Genomic DNA, 19,081 nt, shown 5'->3' with positions numbered 1-19,081 from the left:
GGAAACGGCTCTAACGATTTCGCTGAAATTTGGTATATGGGGGTTTTTGGGGGTATACAATCTATCTAGATTAGTCTTATGTTTGGGAAAACGCGTGTTTTCGAGTTTTCATGCGTTTTTCTTCCGACGCAGAATATGGTCGCTAATTTCGTGTTGCCGGCCACTGTCCGTCTGGTCCAGCGGGTTAAGACGCGGACTGCTAAACGAGTGTTACGAGTTCGAATCTCGCCCGGTGAGACTAACTTTTGTTTTTTTTTTATATGTTCAAGTTTATATATAATTTTTTAATTTTTATTGTTTTAGACAAGTTTAATTTAGTAAAAAAACGTAGTTAAGATTATCACCTATAGACCACCATATTACAATAAATAGTTATAACTAGGGGTCGGACAAAAAGTGCGGATGACGTAAAAATTACGTAATCTTGCACACAGGATGATGTTTGAGTTTGTATTTAAACTTCCGTGTGACATGTAGTAACAAAGTAGTATTAATGAAGTAACAAAATAATCGTAAATAAATCCATGGAATTAATAATACAGGTGGTAGGGTGATGTAGTGAATAAAATAAATTTCACGAAACTTGTTACCATAAGGTATAATTATTTGAAATTAGTTAGAACAAGTCTGTGGGATTGCCACAATATTCGAGTAAAGATGACTTTTAGAGCGTTTTCTTATACATTAGTAAATATAAATTTTAGCTAAATATAATCGTGAAGATACAATAGCTAAACAATAACGAAGTCAATTTATTGTTCATCTGATTGACAATGTGTCAGTCAAAAACGTACTTACTCATTTCAAGTGGCGATATCGTTTAATAAAGAGGTTGATAAATGATAAGTGATAATTGTTTATGAAAATCAAAAATGCTATTTGAAATCACTTATAAGTGGTTTGACGTCATCCGCACTTTTTGTCCGACCCCTGGTTATAACCGAGCAAAGCTCGGTCGCCCAGGTACTTTTACATTTAAGCTAGTTATAGTAGTCCTCTGTATATGTATATTTGTTATAGTAAATAAAATGTATGGTATCTGAAGCTACAGCATAAACTAATTACAGGCATAGATATACCTTATCATATTGTAAGTACAAAGTTTCAGAGCAATCTAGCTAGTCGCTTTAAAATGAGAACGTAACTACGTTTGTATGAAGAACTGTACCTCTAGTGTAAATTTGATCGACATCATAACGTGACGAACGCGTTTGCGTTAAGTCTCATTTTGTATAGGATTTTGAGTTTCCAAAACGTCCCGCTTGGCGCGCTCTTTCTAAATCACATACAAAATGAGACTAAACGCAAACGCGTACCTCACGTTTCGAAATCGAATTTATTTACACTAGGGGTACCGAGCTTGCTGCGGACTCCACCGAACTGTTGTAATTTTTTTATTTTTTTATTTAGAAACCATACAGTCGTATAAACATATCAGCAATGCAATACAAATGATGTACCACAACAAAAGGAAAATACAACAAAGAGACCTGGAAGTTCATAAATTATAAATTATGTTAACTGAAATACATATAGTTATATAGCTAATGCAACTTATTGAATCAGTAGGGCTAAGATGGTCGGCTCGAATCATTTGTCACGTTCTAACAAGTATGTAAGTGCGAAAGTGACGGGCATACTGACAAGTGATAAAAATGGAACCATGCTGCCACCGAACAATAACTGTACCCCTAGTGTAAATAAATTCGATTTCCAAACGTGACGTACGCGTTTGCGTTTAGTCTCATTTTGTATTGAATTTCGAAAGAGCGCGCCAAGCGGGACGTTTTGGAAACTCAAAATCCTATACAAAATGACACTTAACGCAAACGCGTTCGTCACGTTATGATGTCGATCAAAGTTACACTAGGGGTACTGATATCTGTACTTATGTACTAAAATAAATTACGTTTAACTATATTTTTTAGACTAGCCAACGAATTTTGAAAGCAATGTACTTCGAATTATAGTTTATTATAGTAACTAGGAACTCGTTTGAAAAAGTAATGAGCATAGCCCGGTTTTTCTAAGACAAAAAGGTATCATTAAATCAATTAAGTAAATATCGACACAGCTACTATCGATATCGATAGCAATTAAGAAATTCTAAATCATATATTTTTTTATACTACGTCGGTGGCAAACAAGCATACGGGCCGCCTGATGATAAGCAGTCTCCGTAGCCTATGTCCGCCGGCAACTCCAGAGGAGTTACATGCGCGTTGCCGACCCTAACCCCCTCCCGCTCTTCGTTGAGCTCTGGCAACTTTACTCACCGGCAGGAACACAACACTATGAGTATATAGGGTCTAGTGTTATTTGGCTGCGGTTTTCTGTAAGGTGGAGGTACTTCCCCAGTTGGGCTCTGCTCTAGATCTGGAATGACATCCGCTGTGCTGTGCCCTACCACACAGAGCGAGATGACATTCACAATGCCCATACCTCTCTGAAATAATGAGAAGTGGTCGCCAACTAGTCTGTGACTTCATTCTAGGGTAAATGTACGAAAGGTTGACATTGACCCAGAGACTACACAGACACGCCCGTCCTTAAGTCACAAGCGTAATTTCAACCTTGTTTCAAATCAAATTCTTAATAAACCTGTTTAATTAGGAAACCGCAATTTTATAATATAATTCACGTAACCCCGTATGTCACTAATAATATATTACAATAAAAACTACTGTTTTTAGGGTTGCGTACAGTCCGTCTAACCATAGAGTAATAAGTAAGCATAGAGTGATCACTCCAAACATCAGTACCCCTAGTGTAAATTTGATCGACATCATAACGTGACGAACGCGTTTACGTTAAGTCTCATTTTGTATAGGATTTTGAGTTTCCAAAACGTCCCGCGCGGCGCGCTCTTTCTAAATCCTATACAAAATGAGACTAAACGCAAACGCGTACGTCACGTTTCGAAATCGAATTTATTTACACTAGGGGTACAGTTCTCTTACCAAAACATTTATTTCGACGACCGGTCTGGCCTAGTGGGTAGTGACCCTGCCTATGAAGCCGATGGTCCCGGGTTCAAATCCTGGTAAGGGCACTTATTTGTGTGATGAGCACGGATATTTGTTCCTCAGTCATGGGTGTCTTCTATGTATTTAAGTATTTATAAATATTTATATATTATATATATCGTTGTCTAAGTACCCTCAACACAAGCCTTATTGAGCTTACTGTGGGACTTAGTCAATTTGTGTAAGAATGTCCTTATTATTATATTTATTTTTTTATTATTTTCGTAGTCGACATCTGTGTGGCTACCACCAGTTCGGCACTGACATAAACGCTATCGAGAACGTAACTTACTTTCTATGCATCTCGCTCGTACTCGCATATAAGTGCGAGCGAGATGTATAGAAAGTAAGTTACGTTCCCGATAGCGTAAATGTCAGTTTTGACACTGTCAGTGACTCATGGTACTGGCTTCATGTAGCGTATTTATCAGTACTGCTATTTGAAAAAAAAAAACAATGAAAATCTGACGTTTATGATATGACACTGCCTCACTTTGTTCTATTCAAGTTGATGCAAGATTAGATTAGACGGAGGCCTTTAATTACGGAACCTTTTATCGTTATATTCCCACTCACTCTTAACCAATTTTGTGCGGAACAAACTACCCACGTTTAGCCTACAGCTAAGGGTGTAACTGGAAATAGAACTTTAAAAAAACACAACAAGATCTAGTTCAAATTTGGACCTTACGCTATTGTTTTAGAGTTGATATTCCTAGTAAAGTTTGGTGGTTGTTACGCCGTTTTGTTAATTAAGGGCATGTCTATGTAGACCTTCGATATGTCCGGTTGTCCCCGGATTGATATTAGTTATAGTTATAGACAGAGGACGTGGTGCAAGTGTAAGCGACTGTTTTCTATATATTGAAGTATTTATAAATATTTATATATATCGTTGTCTAAGTACTCTAAAATGGTACGGTTTAACTGAGGTGGGGAATGTAAATGCTCCAGGTAGAATCTAATAATATTGATATATTTTTTCTTCAAGCAACAAAATACAACTTTCGAGTGACTCAGATGCTTGCTACTTTAAGAATGAAATCGCCTGCAGATATTTATTCTTCAGCAGCAGGGCGATATCTATTATTCCTTCAGCAGGGCGATAGTTCTGAATTCAAATAATCGTTGTCAGTTATCTATCTCGAGAGTGTGAAGGTTTCCATCCTTCACAGTACCCTCAACACAAGCCTTATTGAGCTTACTGTGGGACTTAGTCAATTGTGTAATAATATCCTATAATATTTATTTATTTATTTATTAATATGCTGTTACAAAAGCAAATAATTTACTGAATCGGTCAATCACATATTATTGCTGAATTCAATACTTCGAATGACACTTGATACTAATCTGATTTTTGTCACAATTTTGATATTTGACAGGCAATCTTGTACATTCTAGTTCTGTGACTAAAACATTGACTTCCGATTCGAGCACCATCTTGATAGCCACGTCTCGTGATTAATTCCTTTGTTTTATGCTCATTAATATTGTTTTAAGTGTAATATCGATGGCTTATTATACAGTAAACTAATATGGTACTTGTGGTAGTGTGCAGTGAATGGAGAATTAATTTTGAAACGCATTTAACCACCATTTTGGAGACAACGGCCGGTAGTCTACGTGCAACTTGTAAAGTCCAGCTATCGCTTTACAAGAGCTGATAAAATCACCGTACACTGTCTTGTACTAATCGTACAATTTTAGTCGTATTTAAAGCTTCTAATACCTTGATACTGGCGAAATAGTTCCACTGGTCTGAAGCCATAATTTAAAAATAATGAATGACTAAAACATTACTTGATAGGTACTTGATAAACAGTGTTGGAACTGTTAATGTTTACATACATTTATATATTCTTTTACATTTACGGAGTGATCTCGACCATGTTCTCTGGTGATGTCGGTAACTATAAAAACATGTAGAATGTTGTCATACATTAGTTTTAATAAAATTATATAAACCAAAACGCTAACATTATTCTTTGGGCTGCAAAACTGTTTCAAAATTGTCACCAAGGGAAGAATCCGCTCCGTGTGCCCCTTACATCGCGTTGAAGTGACCAAAGGGCCTCTACATGTTGGCTTCGGCTTTGCGCACTCTTCCCGAATGTCCGGAACACCATTGTTCCGTGATGGGTAAAGAAAAACAAGTAAAAAATCTTTTTAATTGAAATTAAAAGCTTTATGTAGAGAGCGAAAACTTTGACGCATGACGTCAAACTAAATACAGAGTGTTGTTATCGAGATTATAGATACTTAATTTATTATATTATATAATATTTTTTGTTAGAATTACATTAGATTAGAATTAGTCATTACCCAATAAAAAATGATACTCGTATTGTTTTTTATAATATTTTCATTAGTTTCTGTGTAAATTACCAAGCATTTTTATAAATAAACAATTATATATATATATTATCATTACTAAGAATCACTGAGGTGTTACAATATTGTTTAAAAAAAACATACTATATGCGACTTAACGTTCATTATGACGTTCACCAGCACCAGAGTTAGTTATGTTTTTATACTTAAGTTTTTTTAAAGTTGTTATTTGATTAAGTATCTTCTAGATAACAACACTCTGTATTTAGCTTGACGTCATACGTCTGTCATCGGCACCAAAGTTTCGCTCTCTTAAATGTATGTATAAAGCGCGTGAAGTGGGACCACACCCTCAGAGACTGTCAAATTGCACAAGGCCGTTATATCTGCAGTTGTCACGGACCTTATTACCTAACAGATACAGTTCATTTCAGCTTGAATTTAAAGTTAGTTAAGACTTTGGAATGTAGAATATTTTTGCGTTTGCGATATATCTTATGACATAGCATTAAGTGTCAATTTTGATTGACTAAAAGCGAATAACTTTGTTGGAATGTTGACTGTTAAGCATCTTATTGCTTATAATATTGTGCACTTGTGCGAATAATTGATTTACTCTATTAATTAGGTAAATAAGGTTAAACATTAAATTCAATATGATTATGACGGAGAGCAATGGTGGCCGAGTGGATATGACGTCCGACTTTCAATCCGGAGATAGCGGATTCAAATCCTGGCTACCAATGAGTTTATCGGAACTTATGTACGAAATAAATTTAGTATACCACAAGCTTTTCGGTGAAGGTAAAAATTCTAAGGTGTACGTGAAGTCGCCAGTCCGCATTGGGCTAGCGTGAAGACTGTAGCCCAATCCCTCTCCTGCATGAGAGGTCTGTGCCCAGCAGTGGGACGTATAGACTGAAGCAGATATCTTCAGCCGATTGAGCTGAAATTTTGTATACACGTTTAGTTTGGATGACAATGCATGATAAATTATGTGACGTCATTCTAAATCCAACATGGCGGACCATTCAAGATGGCGGAATAGTTATTTTTAATGCACTTCTACAATATGGGTATCAAATGAAAGAAATTGTTGAGAGTAAGTCAAAATAACTAAAAAGTAAAAAAAAAAAAAAAGTAAAAAATTTTTTTTAGTAAAAGCTTTTATTTAAATGCTCTAAAAAGAAGAAAATAAAAGTTTCCTTTAAAATTTTAATCATCAACTTATAACCTCATTATACACAATTTATATGTTCATAAAAGCTTGTTTTGCTTGTGCAATATGGCATTTAGAAACAGCGCGCCAAGCGGGACGTTTTGGAAACGCAAAATCTCATACAAAATCAGACGCAAACGCGTACACTAGGGGCATAGTATGCTTATAGTACGATTTAACTGAGCTATATTTTTGCAATAATCAGTACCCCTAGTGTAAATAAATTCGATTTCGAAACGTGACATACGCGTTTGCGTTTAGTCTCATTTTGTATTGGATTTAGAAAGAGCGCGCCAAGCGGGACGTTTTGGAAACTCAAAATCCTATACAAAATGAGACTTAACGCAAACACGTTCGTCACGTTATAATGTCGATCAAATTTACACTAGGGGTACAGTATATTTGTAGTTAAATACTGTTTGCGTATTTTTAACGTATCTAGATCACAAATTATGGTATTATAAATACACATTAAAAGTTAGGTCAAATCCGACGGAAAACCATATTTTCTTTTTCTTTCGTTTGTTTGTAGACGTGTGCCATGATTGATTCGATTACTGGGTTGATAATTGATTCCATTAGAGTACTGTTTCGTGTCTTACTTGTAAATAAACTAGATTGCTTAATACGAAAACTGAAGGTGATACGATTTAACGGGGACTTCCTTCGGCTTTCTCACGATGTTTTTCTTCACCGAAAAGCGACTGGTAAAATTTCGCATGTAAATTGAGTAAATTATTGGCAAAATCATTATTGATTTTTATTTTTGCTCTCCTGGAAACCTTGATATTACTAGATCCGACCATATGCTTTTCAAGTCCAGAAATATCAAATGATATTTCATACATAAGATCCGAAACACGGGACTCCCTCTGGTCGCATAACAACTTTTGCCATATTTTTAATTTTCATAACACTTTATGCATAAAATTATAAGTCATATAAATATTTAATAGATAAATTAGGTTTTGTAAGGGGTATTTCGTAAGTCTTTGCTTACCAAAGCCGTTGCTCTCTAAACCTTTTCATTAGGATTTTTAAGCGCTTCATAATACGGATGAGCAGTTGTCTTTTCGAATGTCTGATACCCGTTCGTAAGCGCTAACCTCTTGAAGGGGTATCGTTTATAACGCTTTTGCTATTTTCAAGTTTCTCTTCATAAAAATAGAATCAATATTGCTAATTTATGTCTAAGTGAAGGACTGGACAGCTGGCCCGTTGACAGCACAAAAATCATAATTTTTTTAATTAGGAAGGGGATACCCTTTTATTTGTAGCGGTATCTCTGAAAGGGAAACCCCTTCGTAGAGTGAAGTAAAATGAACGGGTAAGCAATTCTAAGGCGTGCTCTACAATAACTAAGTCGGGACTCAGGGGGTTAGGATTGTACTGATTAAAGTCTGAACTATATTTATATATTTTTTATGAACTGTAAAAACGTCAACCTAACGTACTTACGGCGAAAACGTTAAAAAAAACCCACAAGTGTGAGTCGGACTGGCACACCGAGGGTTTCGTAGTTTTTAGTCTTTGTTGTTATAGCGGCAACAGAAATACATCATCTGTGAAAATTTCAATTGTCTAGCTATCACGGTTCATAAGATGCAGCCTGGTGACAGACGGACGGACAAGGACAGTGGAGTCTTAGTAATAGCGTCCCGTTTTACCCTTTGGGTACGGAACCCTAAAAACATTGGATTAGTTATAATAGACATGCTTTTTGCCACGGCACCCATTTTTTCAATGAAAAGCAATCGTATCGTATTCGTTACGCTAGCGATTATAATGGTGCATCGATTATATAACACTAATAGTTTCGTGCGCGAGATCTAGGGCAGGGTCATCTTGTCATGTGGACAGTCAGCGTCAATAGTGGCGGTTAAACAACTAAAAGTAGCTACCAGCAGGGCTAAGATGGTCGGCTCTTTATCATTTGTCACCATGCCTGTCACGTTCTAACAAGTATATAAGCGTAAAAGTGACGAGCATAGCGACAAGTGATAAACATGGAACCATGCTGCCACGGCTGGACGGCTACCACGAGTTTCATACTGACATATTCGATTTAATTGAATGCAATTATTTCATGTAACCAAGACACATTTTATTAGTAACACCAAAGAGAATTCAGAAGACCAAGAGTGCTCACTCCATACAACGGTTTTGTTACCAAAAATACTATTATTTTCGTAGTCTACATCTAGCGTCAAGTAGCGGATCTCAGTACTGCTACTCGACAATAGATGTCGCGGCAAAAAAAAAGTTAAATGCTCAACAATTTTCAGCTAATATAACCAGAGTAAGCGTAGGAGTTGAGTCCAGTTAGTCCAGTTATTCTGGTTATAATATTAGCTGAAAATCGTTGAGCATTAGATTTTTTGGTTGCCGCTTACAAACAAAGGGATTAGTAGGTAGGTTGAGTTACTAGGTTTTACGAAAGCAAATGCCATCTTACCTTTCAACCCAGAGGGTAAACTAGGCCTTATTGGGATTAGTCCGGTTTCCTCACGATGTTTTCCTTCCTAAAAGCGACTGGTAAATATCAAATGTTATTTCGTACATAAGTTCCGAAAAACTCACTGGTACGAGCCGGGGTTTAAACACGCGACCTCCGGATTGCAAGTCGCACGCTCTTACCGCTAGGCCACCAGCGCTTTTTTAACCGAGACCTATAAGCACAGTCTATACCATCCCTTTACTAGTGCCGGTCCCATTATCGGGGTGTTTACTATAGCGTTTTAAAATTGAAGCGTTTACCTTGTGTCAAATTGAACAAGTTGCCTTTAGTCAGTTCGAAAGCGCTAAGATGGTCGGTTATCATTTGTCACCATGCCTGTCACGTTCTAACAAGTATGTAAGCGTGAAAGTGACGGACATAGTGACAAGTGATAAAAATGTAACCGTGCTGCCACGGCTGTGCAAGCGAGAAATGTGCACGTGCTAACGAGCTCCCGCTCACCGAAACAGAAAGAGACAAGCTCATTGTTAGGGTCCTACTGGACGTAGAAATGATAATGCGGACTGTATAAAAATAGGCTGGTTTATTCCGCCTTAATTACAAATAAATCCCGGCCAAACAATTATAAAAAACTAATACGGTATTCGTCCGTTGCCGGTGGAGTATGTGAAGCCGAGTGTGTGCCGCGCACCGCTTGCGGCTTGCCGCGATGACGTCGCGCTCTGTCCGCCGCCCGCGCGTCTCCTCCCGTGCGTATGTCCAGTACTTAACACTCATGTTTAACAACGAGTATGACAACGATGAATGGAATGCGAAAATTAACCAAAAATAACAGATTTGTTCGTAGCTATACATAGTGATTTCTAGGACGTGATCCAGAACCACTTTTTCAGACTCTGTAAATGATCGACATTATCATTATGGTAGTATTTGATTAAAATATAATTAGTTTAATTTTTCTTATTTTTCAAATAAAATTAATCTTATACTAAGTAATCATGGTCACACTATGACTTTTGACATACGCTGCATGGAAAGTGACAAGACGTCAGATTGAGTAGGGTGACCAAGTTGTATTCAAAAATGTTTTTTCCTACTTGTCATTTGAAAAATAATCATCTTTATTAATAGTTATACAATATCATTGGAAATAGGACCCTTTATGAGCAAGTGTGGCATAACCCTAAATGACATGTCCTTTTCAAATGTGTGATAAGGTTCATCCATTTTATTTAAAATTGTACACTATACTTAATTTTTAGGGTTCCGTACCCAAAGGGTAAAACGAGACCCTATTCCTAAGACCGCTGTCCGTCCGTCTGTCACCAGGCTGTATCTCATGAACCGTGATAGTTAGACAATTAAAATTTTCCCAGACGATGATGTTGCCGCTATAACAACAAATACAAAAAAATAGAATAAAATAAATATTTAAGGGTGCTCCCATACAACAAACGTGATTTTTTTCCGTTTTTACAGATAGGATGGTACTGAACCCTTCGTGCGCGTTTACGACTCGCACTTAGCCAATTTTTCCGATTTGAGAATACTTGTGTTATTAGAGGTTTTCTTAAAAAATGACACTTTCATTAATTTTGTATTTTTTTCATAAATTTTGTGTTTTTTCTACTCAGAATCACGATCTCCTAATGGGACAAAAAATGTCCCAGAGTTTTTTCCTATTGTGTTACCATTTCCCCATATAATGATATACTTTGTATGGTGGAAACAAAAAATAAAATTGAAAAAAAAAGGAACACTCTTTTCTCCTATAAGGATGATGGCTCTCGATCCTGACTAGAAGTATTATAATGAAAATGTGGCAAAAATTTCACATAAAAATGGCAAAAATACCCGATCATTTCTACTTAAAATCAGGAGCTCTTTCAATCCTAATAAAAGTAAAAGTGTCCCAAAATTTCCGTGAATTTTTCGTCCCTTCAATTTTGTTACCCCCATATAAAGTATGAAAAATGGCAATGAAATGGAAATAAAAATCTTGGGACACTTTTTTAGTGTATCGTAGTCACCTAGAAACCCTTATAGTTTCACCATGTCCGTCTGTCCGTCCGTCCGCGTCCTTGCTCCGTGATCGTTAGTGCTAGAAGGTGCAATTTGGCATGGATACAAAATCATGTGTCCGACCGAACAGTAAATATAAAACTTTATAAAAACTTTTTTAGTGTGCCTGCCATACAAATATTTATTTGTCGATTGTTTATTGCGTTGACTCAATAATGTGGGGTATTGTCAGATAGGTCTTTCAAAAATGTTTTTACAGTACATATGATGCTACTTTTCCGCACGAGTGCGCAAATTAGCACATTATGTAATTATGTCGAAACTTTAAACAGCCATAGCCATATGTACTGTAAAACTTTGTACGATACACGTGCGAATAGGTAATTTCCTATTTTTCGCACTTGTATCGTAAATAACTATTTTGATACAGTTAAAATGGGAAATAATCGCTGCAAAAGATAAAATATGTGTCCTCCCCTCGAACTTTTGAAACATGGGTTCCAAAAATATGAAATGAAATCGGGAAATAAATACTTTTAAAGAAAACTATATCGAACATGATCGGTCCAGCCGTTTTTAAGTTGTTGCAAAAATTTTCTCTTCTTACTAAAAGGACATACAAAGCGTACTCCCTTACTCCCTTATTATTTTTTATTTAAAATTTGATTCAGGCAACAAGGCCCATGTTACAAATACCTTACAGACTAACATACATATACATTTTATAAAACTACAACTAAACACTATTTACACAAAACGGCGTGGCTCCGTTGAATCGGCTGCTCTTGTGTCGGATTCGGCAGTTTGCCCCGGAACCTCCGAAACACGACACCCTTCGGCCAGAAGTCGGCGCATTCGATGGTCCCCTGCAGCGGACCATTATGCTTGTAATGTACATGATACTTAATAATAGCCCTCGTTTGGCCTGTTCTGACAGAATGGTAACCAGGAAACCCTACACTGAGCATGGCCCGACATGCTATTGGCTGATTTTTACATTTGTTATAAAATTTATAAGGATCGAAAGAGCTGGTGATACTAAGTTGGAATAACGCGATAAATCTTATGTGTACAACGTGATAAAATGGTCCATAACATCCATAGCTCTCGTTTTGCACAGCTAAGAAAAAAGTTTACCTTCATAGTAAGGTCTGCAAAAGGCCAATTAATCTAGACATTATTAATTAGGATTACTCATTAGTCGCAAAAAAACGCTGAAATAGCACGAATTCTTCACGGGTCGTAAGTTAGGTCAAAAAAATGCCGCAAAATTGGGTAAAAAAGGTTCAAAAAACTTAGGTTAACAATTGTCTATGTTTATATTTCCGAATGCACCCGACCAGAAACTATTTATATATTTTTAATTGACTTTGAAGGTTCAATTCGTTGGGATCTTTTTATATCCACGTTGGCTGATTTCACGAATCCGGATAGAAATATTTAGACAATTATAGATCGTGTCGTTCACGAAGACGCGTGCCATGGCTTGTAATATCATATGTTATTAAGTGTTAGATTCGCGTCATCGTGGATGGCACGAACTATATTGAGGCATTGTACCAAGGATGCTGGCGGCATTTCCTCGTTGTATCGCAATGCTGATACGTTGTTCCCGGAAGCTGCCAGCTCTTCGGTCACCAGTTACGTGAATCAGACGCTTCGCGATTTCTGCAAAAAACTTGTGCGTGCTTGGACCCCATGGACCTAGAGTTTCAGTTATTCATAATAACATTCCCGTGAATTTTCTCTCAGAACGCGACATTCTGGTGAAATGGAATTGGCGATGTCCAAAGTAAAAATTTGACATTTCAGGTATTTTTTGGTAGGTAATGATTATTTAGTGATGGAAATACTTGAACACTATAAGTAGTCCGTTTTTTTTAGTTTACAAATGTAACCTTAAAAGTAATGGTAGCTTTTTTCCTCCAAAATTAAATCTTAATATTTAACTATGCACTGAATTATAGTGTTGTTTACATATGTATGTATTACTGTACCACAATATTAGATATCATAGGAACCCTAGCATTTCGGAGAAAAAAGGTAATTACCACTACTTTTGAGGTTAGAAAAATCCAAATCTTCAAAAAACGGACTAGGCTTAGCCTAGATTTAGATATTTAGTCTCGCAATAAAAAAATACGCTATAAATTATGTTCAACCAATCTACATGAATTTATATTATGATCATCATTAATATTTTAATAAATTAATGGATACAACCCTAATACCCTACCCTCTTCTTCTTCTTGGCTCTCGTCTGTGCAGCTTGATGAAGTTGTCTCCACCCTGGTCGATTCGAAGCCAGCCCTTTACCCCCTTATTCATAAAAATCATAAACGTCTACTAAAGTTAACAAGCCGCTGATAATCGTTTGTCCCTTTCCGACGTATTGGTATGATGGAAAGGGACAAACGATTATTAGCGGCTTGTTAACTTTAGTAGACGTTTATGAATAAGGGGGCTAGGGGGGGGGGGGGCTGCGTGTTCCTATAACTTTTCTTGGCTCATATAACTTTTTCTTGGTCTTCCCCTCCATCTCCTTCCATTTATTTTCCCTTCTATGATGTTTCTGATGAAGTGGACCCTGCCCTGTAATAGTCATACTACTATACTATAGTCATTTTTAGGGTTCCGTACCTCGAAAGGAAAAAACGGAACCCTTATAGGATCACTTTGTTGTCCGTCCGTCCGTCTGTCTGTCAAAACCCGTTTTCTCAGGAACGCGTGGAGGTATCAAGCTGGAATTTATATCAAATACTCAGGTTTACTGTTCCTTGGAGCTGTGAAAAAAATCAAACTTAAGCCAACGCAATCAAAAGATACAGCCATTTATGCCGCAAATTTCCGCAAATTTTCGACACTCGCAAGAGAATCAAAACCTACAGGGTACTTCCCGTGAACTCAGAATCTTGAAATTTGGTAGGAAGCACCGTCTTAGCTCAGATAAAGGAAAAATTACGAAAACCGTAATTTTTTAGTTACATCATATAATAAAATTTTTTTCGTGATGGGTGAATTTTACTTGTATACCTACAGGTTTGTACGGAACCCTCATCGGTGCGCGAGTCCGACTCGCACTTGGCCGGTTTTTTTATATACCATGCTATACATATAAAACAGTTAGTTACTACAAACCGTTTATTGCAAAACGTGCGTCGACAAGCCTTGTCCTTCCGGTTTGATTTGATATTTGAGTTGCGCCATGTTACGCAGAACGCTGCGCGGAAGTCAGACTTTCATAGTAAAAGCGTTCACGCGCATGACGCTTTTTCTTACCTTCAAACAGCAAAGTAACAAAGTAAAGGGCCGATTGACGCGTTTGTAAATCTTGATACCTCCACGCGTTCCTGAGAAAACGGGTTTTGACAGACAGACGGACGGACGGACAACAAAGTGATCCTATAAGGGTTCCGTTTTTTCCTTTCGAGGTACGGAACCCTAAAAATGACTATAGTATAGTAGTATGACTATTACAGGGCAGGGTCCACTTCATCAGAAACATCATAGAAGGGAAAATAAATGGAAGGAGATGGAGGGGAAGACCAAGAAAAAGTTATATGAGCCAAGAAAAGTTATAGGAACACGCAGCCCCCCCCCCCCCCCTAGCCCCCTTATTCATAAACGTCTACTAAAGTTAACAAGCCGCTGATAATCGTTTGTCCCTTTCCGACGTATTGGTATGATGGAAAGGGACAAACGATTATTAGCGGCTTGTTAACTTTAGTAGACGTTTATGAATAAGGGGGCTAGGGGGGGGGGGGGGGGCTGCGTGTTCCTATAACTTTTCTTGGCTCATATAACTTTTTCTTGGTCTTCCCCTCCATCTCCTTCCATTTATTTTCCCTTCTATGATGTTTCTGATGAAGTGGACCCTGCCCTGTAATAGTCATACTACTATACTATAGTCATTTTTAGGGTTCCGTACCTCGAAAGGAAAAAACGGAACCCTTATAGGATCACTTTGTTGTCCGTCCGTCCGTCTGTCTGTCAAAACCCGTTTTCTCAGGAACGCGTGGAGGTATCAAGCTGGAATTTATATCAAATACTCAGGTTTACTGTTCCTTGGAGCTGTGAAAAAAATCAAACTTAAGCCAACGCAATCAAAAGATACAGCCATTTATGCCGCAAATTTCCGCAAATTTTCGACACTCGCAAGAGAATCAAAACCTACAGGGTACTTCCCGTGAACTCAGAATCTTGAAATTTGGTAGGAAGCACCGTCTTAGCTCAGATAAAGGAAAAATTACGAAAACCGTAATTTTTTAGTTACATCATATAATAAAATTTTTTTCGTGATGGGTGAATTTTACTTGTATACCTACAGGTTTGTACGGAACCCTCATCGGTGCGCGAGTCCGACTCGCACTTGGCCGGTTTTTTTATATACCATGCTATACATATAAAACAGTTAGTTACTACAAACCGTTTATTGCAAAACGTGCGTCGACAAGCCTTGTCCTTCCGGTTTGATTTGATATTTGAGTTGCGCCATGTTACGCAGAACGCTGCGCGGAAGTCAGACTTTCATAGTAAAAGCGTTCACGCGCATGACGCTTTTTCTTACCTTCAAACAGCAAAGTAACAAAGTAAAGGGCCGATTGACGCGTTTGTAAATGGCTTTTATCCCTACGTTTTTTAATATTCGAATTTTTCTAAACTCAAAAGTAGCGGTAATAAAATTTTTTCTTCGGAAATACTATGATATCTAATAGAACGGTATAAGTTTAGTATGAAATAGCTAGTGATATAGGCGAGGTATTTTAATCAGAAGAATACTTTCAGAGTTATTAAGGTGAAACGTCAAAACCCGCGCGATTGTCGAATCTTCCATCGCAATTTACACGCGTAGCGCCGTATTTTTTGTTCCGTTCTGATTTCTTGGCTTTACGCGCCATCTTAAACAGCCTCTGTAGTAATAATACATTGTGCAACGAGGAAAGTAAGTGCAATTTTGCAAACGAGGTCTTTAGATACACGACAGCCGCAGGGTGGAGTGCATTAAAGACTTGAATTTGCAATATTCTTACCCACGGAGTTACACACAATGTTGTACACTTTTTTGTAATTACACTTACGAAGAAAAAACTAAAATTTAAGCGAAATCATTCACAAATACGGTGACAAATCTAACATTCGTCCGCCATATTGTCAATCGTTGACATGTTAGGCATTAACGGCACAGAACTATCCGGCATTCAGCTATGATTGAAAATTGTGTACAAATATTTTAAACGGTTAAATATTAAATTAATCATATTAAATATTTTTTAAACATAAACAATAAAAATAAATTTAAAAAGTCAGTGTTAACTCATTTATAGCTACTTGGTTGGTATGAATTAGTGACACAATAAAAAAAAAACTCACTTTCACAATCCATAACTCCCGCGGGAACAATATAGGCCATTGTCCTTCAAGACACCTGTATGAAATAAGACCTTTTTCGAGCAAGTGTGATGAAAAAATAGTAAATATACTATTGGCTTATAATACCTGATTACTAGCAGTCGGTTTTCTAAAGAACGCGCAGAGATGAGATCAAATGGGGCTCTTAAACGATGTCATATGAAAAGTATGAAAACCCTATTGTTAAGAATATAGTGTCACCGCAAATTTATGTTTTGTATTTATGTTGTGGCTTCGCTTTATAGGGTTCTATATTCGACAATAAGTTTGCATTTAAAAAATCTTTATCTACACATATATCAGGGTTTTCATCGCACTTGCTCGATAAAGATCTTATTTCATGCAGGTGAATTGAAGGACAAAGGTTGTTAGTAGTATGTTAGTAATATATTTTGTTTGTAAATAGTATAGATCTTAGTATTAGTTATTAATAATCACGGAAGAGCGGTGCCTCCCAACACAGGCAATATTGCTTACCGGGAGACACCATCCCTTAAATTATATGTACTGTATTTAATGAAATAAAGAATTTTGTTATTTGTATTTTGTATTTGTAAAGGCCTATATTGTTCCCGGGAGTTATGGATGGTATTGTTGTTGTTGTTTTTTTAGTTATATCACTTATTCATACAAACCAAGTAGCATAAATGAGTTTTGTTTTTAAAATACTGACATTTATAATTTAATATTTTAGTTTACTATAATCTATATGTTTCAAATTATTTAAATTGATCAATTTAATAGCCGTTTAAAATATTTTTACATAATTTTCAATCGTGGCTGAATGCCGAATAGGTCTTCGATACCTAACCGGTCAAGAAATTACAAAATGGCGGACGAATGTCTGATATATCACCGTATTTAAGAATTATTTTGCTTAAAATTTAGTTTTTTCTTCGCAAGTGTGATGAGAAACATTGTGTGTACTTAGTCCCGGGGTAAAAATATTGCAAACTCGGATCTTTAATTCCCTCCAGCCTGCAACCCTCGTATACATAAATTTCACTAACCCCCCTCGTTGCACAATGTACTATTACCCTCTATGATGCTTTGAAGATTAAAAAATAATGGCTAGTATTAAGATAAACTGTTTTGTTACAGCTAATTTAAGATGTTGTAAATTCTATTTCTACTATATCAAAATCGGTTTGGTAACGACATTCAAATTTTGAACATCTTGAAAACAAAGCAATTTGATATGAGCTCTATTCTAATATCAGTCGAGACGACGTTTTATTCGAAATAGAATGTCAATTGCAAACAATTTTGACAAATAGGTATCGCATGTTCGTTGGCATCGAACGATATGGCAATCGGACTCCTCTAGTTTGTCTCTGAATTAAAAAAACTACCCCCCCCTTGCCTACCTTGCCGCAGGCGGAGGCTTTAGAAGGGGTATTCTTTTTATAACTAATTTGTTCATTAGTATATCTTTTACTTTTAGTTTTATTTAATATTAGTTTAATTTTTAAGTAGTTTTATTTTAAGGCTAGTTTAGTTTTAATTTTATACCCTGTGATTAAGGCATTAAATACCTAATATAAGTTTTTATTTAATGAAAAAAAAGAGCTCTTTTACCATCTAGTATTAACATTTTTGTTTTTAGTAGCTGTATTTTAATCTACTGTTTCTTACATGCTATGAACCCAGTAACTTCACCACTTATAACAAAATGCCAAAATTTGTGTAATAATGTCAAAAAATTAATTAATGTTATTTGTGTAATAATGTAAATTTAAAAGTGCTTGTTACTAGGCCTATTTTGAATATATTGACTTTGTCATATAATATTTATTTAAGTTAAGGCTCGGGGCAAGACGTATGAGGATACAAATACAAATACAAGATTCTTTATTTCCTTAAAATACACATGGCCATGATTTAGGGGATGGAGCCGCCCGGTAAGCAAAGAATTGCCTGCGTCTAGTATTATATGATCTGTGCCTGCGTTGGGAGGCACCGCTCTTCCCTACGTTAACACCAAAACAACATGTAAATTATTTATACAAGATATGATAACCTAAAACTCTAAAAATATAATTTCTAAATATTTATTTAGATATGCTTATAAATAAAAAATGTAACATTAATGTTATTTACAATTATTCGTGTATCGTATATTTAAATGGTAAATATACTAAAAACTAAACTACAAAACTTATAAATTAAGTATTAAATTTTAAAACTAATTTTATTGTATTAAAATTATAACAGGATTGCATACAAGTGTTTGTCTTACACCACCTTACCTTATTATAATAATTTTACCGGTACATACAAGTTCAAAATTAAAGTACATTTTAAGTTATTACTGAAACATTTCCTATTTTTAGTAATAGCTCGATCGTGTATGCGAAGCTTTTTTATACATTCCGGCTGATGTGATGCCCTATGTCATTTCTATGGGACAACCAATTTTGATGTGATGCCCTATGTCATTTCTATGGGACAACCAATTGTGATGTGATGCCCTATGTCATTTCCATGGGACAACCAATTTTGATGTGATGCCCTATGCCATTTCTATGGGACAACCAATTTTGATGTGATGCCCTATGTCATTTCTATGGGACAACCAATTTTGATGTGATGCCCTATGTCATTTCTATGGGA

The sequence above is a fragment of the Cydia pomonella genome, chromosome 28 (assembly GCF_033807575.1).
Source record: "Cydia pomonella isolate Wapato2018A chromosome 28, ilCydPomo1, whole genome shotgun sequence".
NCBI classification, from domain to species: domain Eukaryota; kingdom Metazoa; phylum Arthropoda; class Insecta; order Lepidoptera; family Tortricidae; genus Cydia; species Cydia pomonella.
This window is presented reverse-complemented; position numbering follows the sequence as displayed.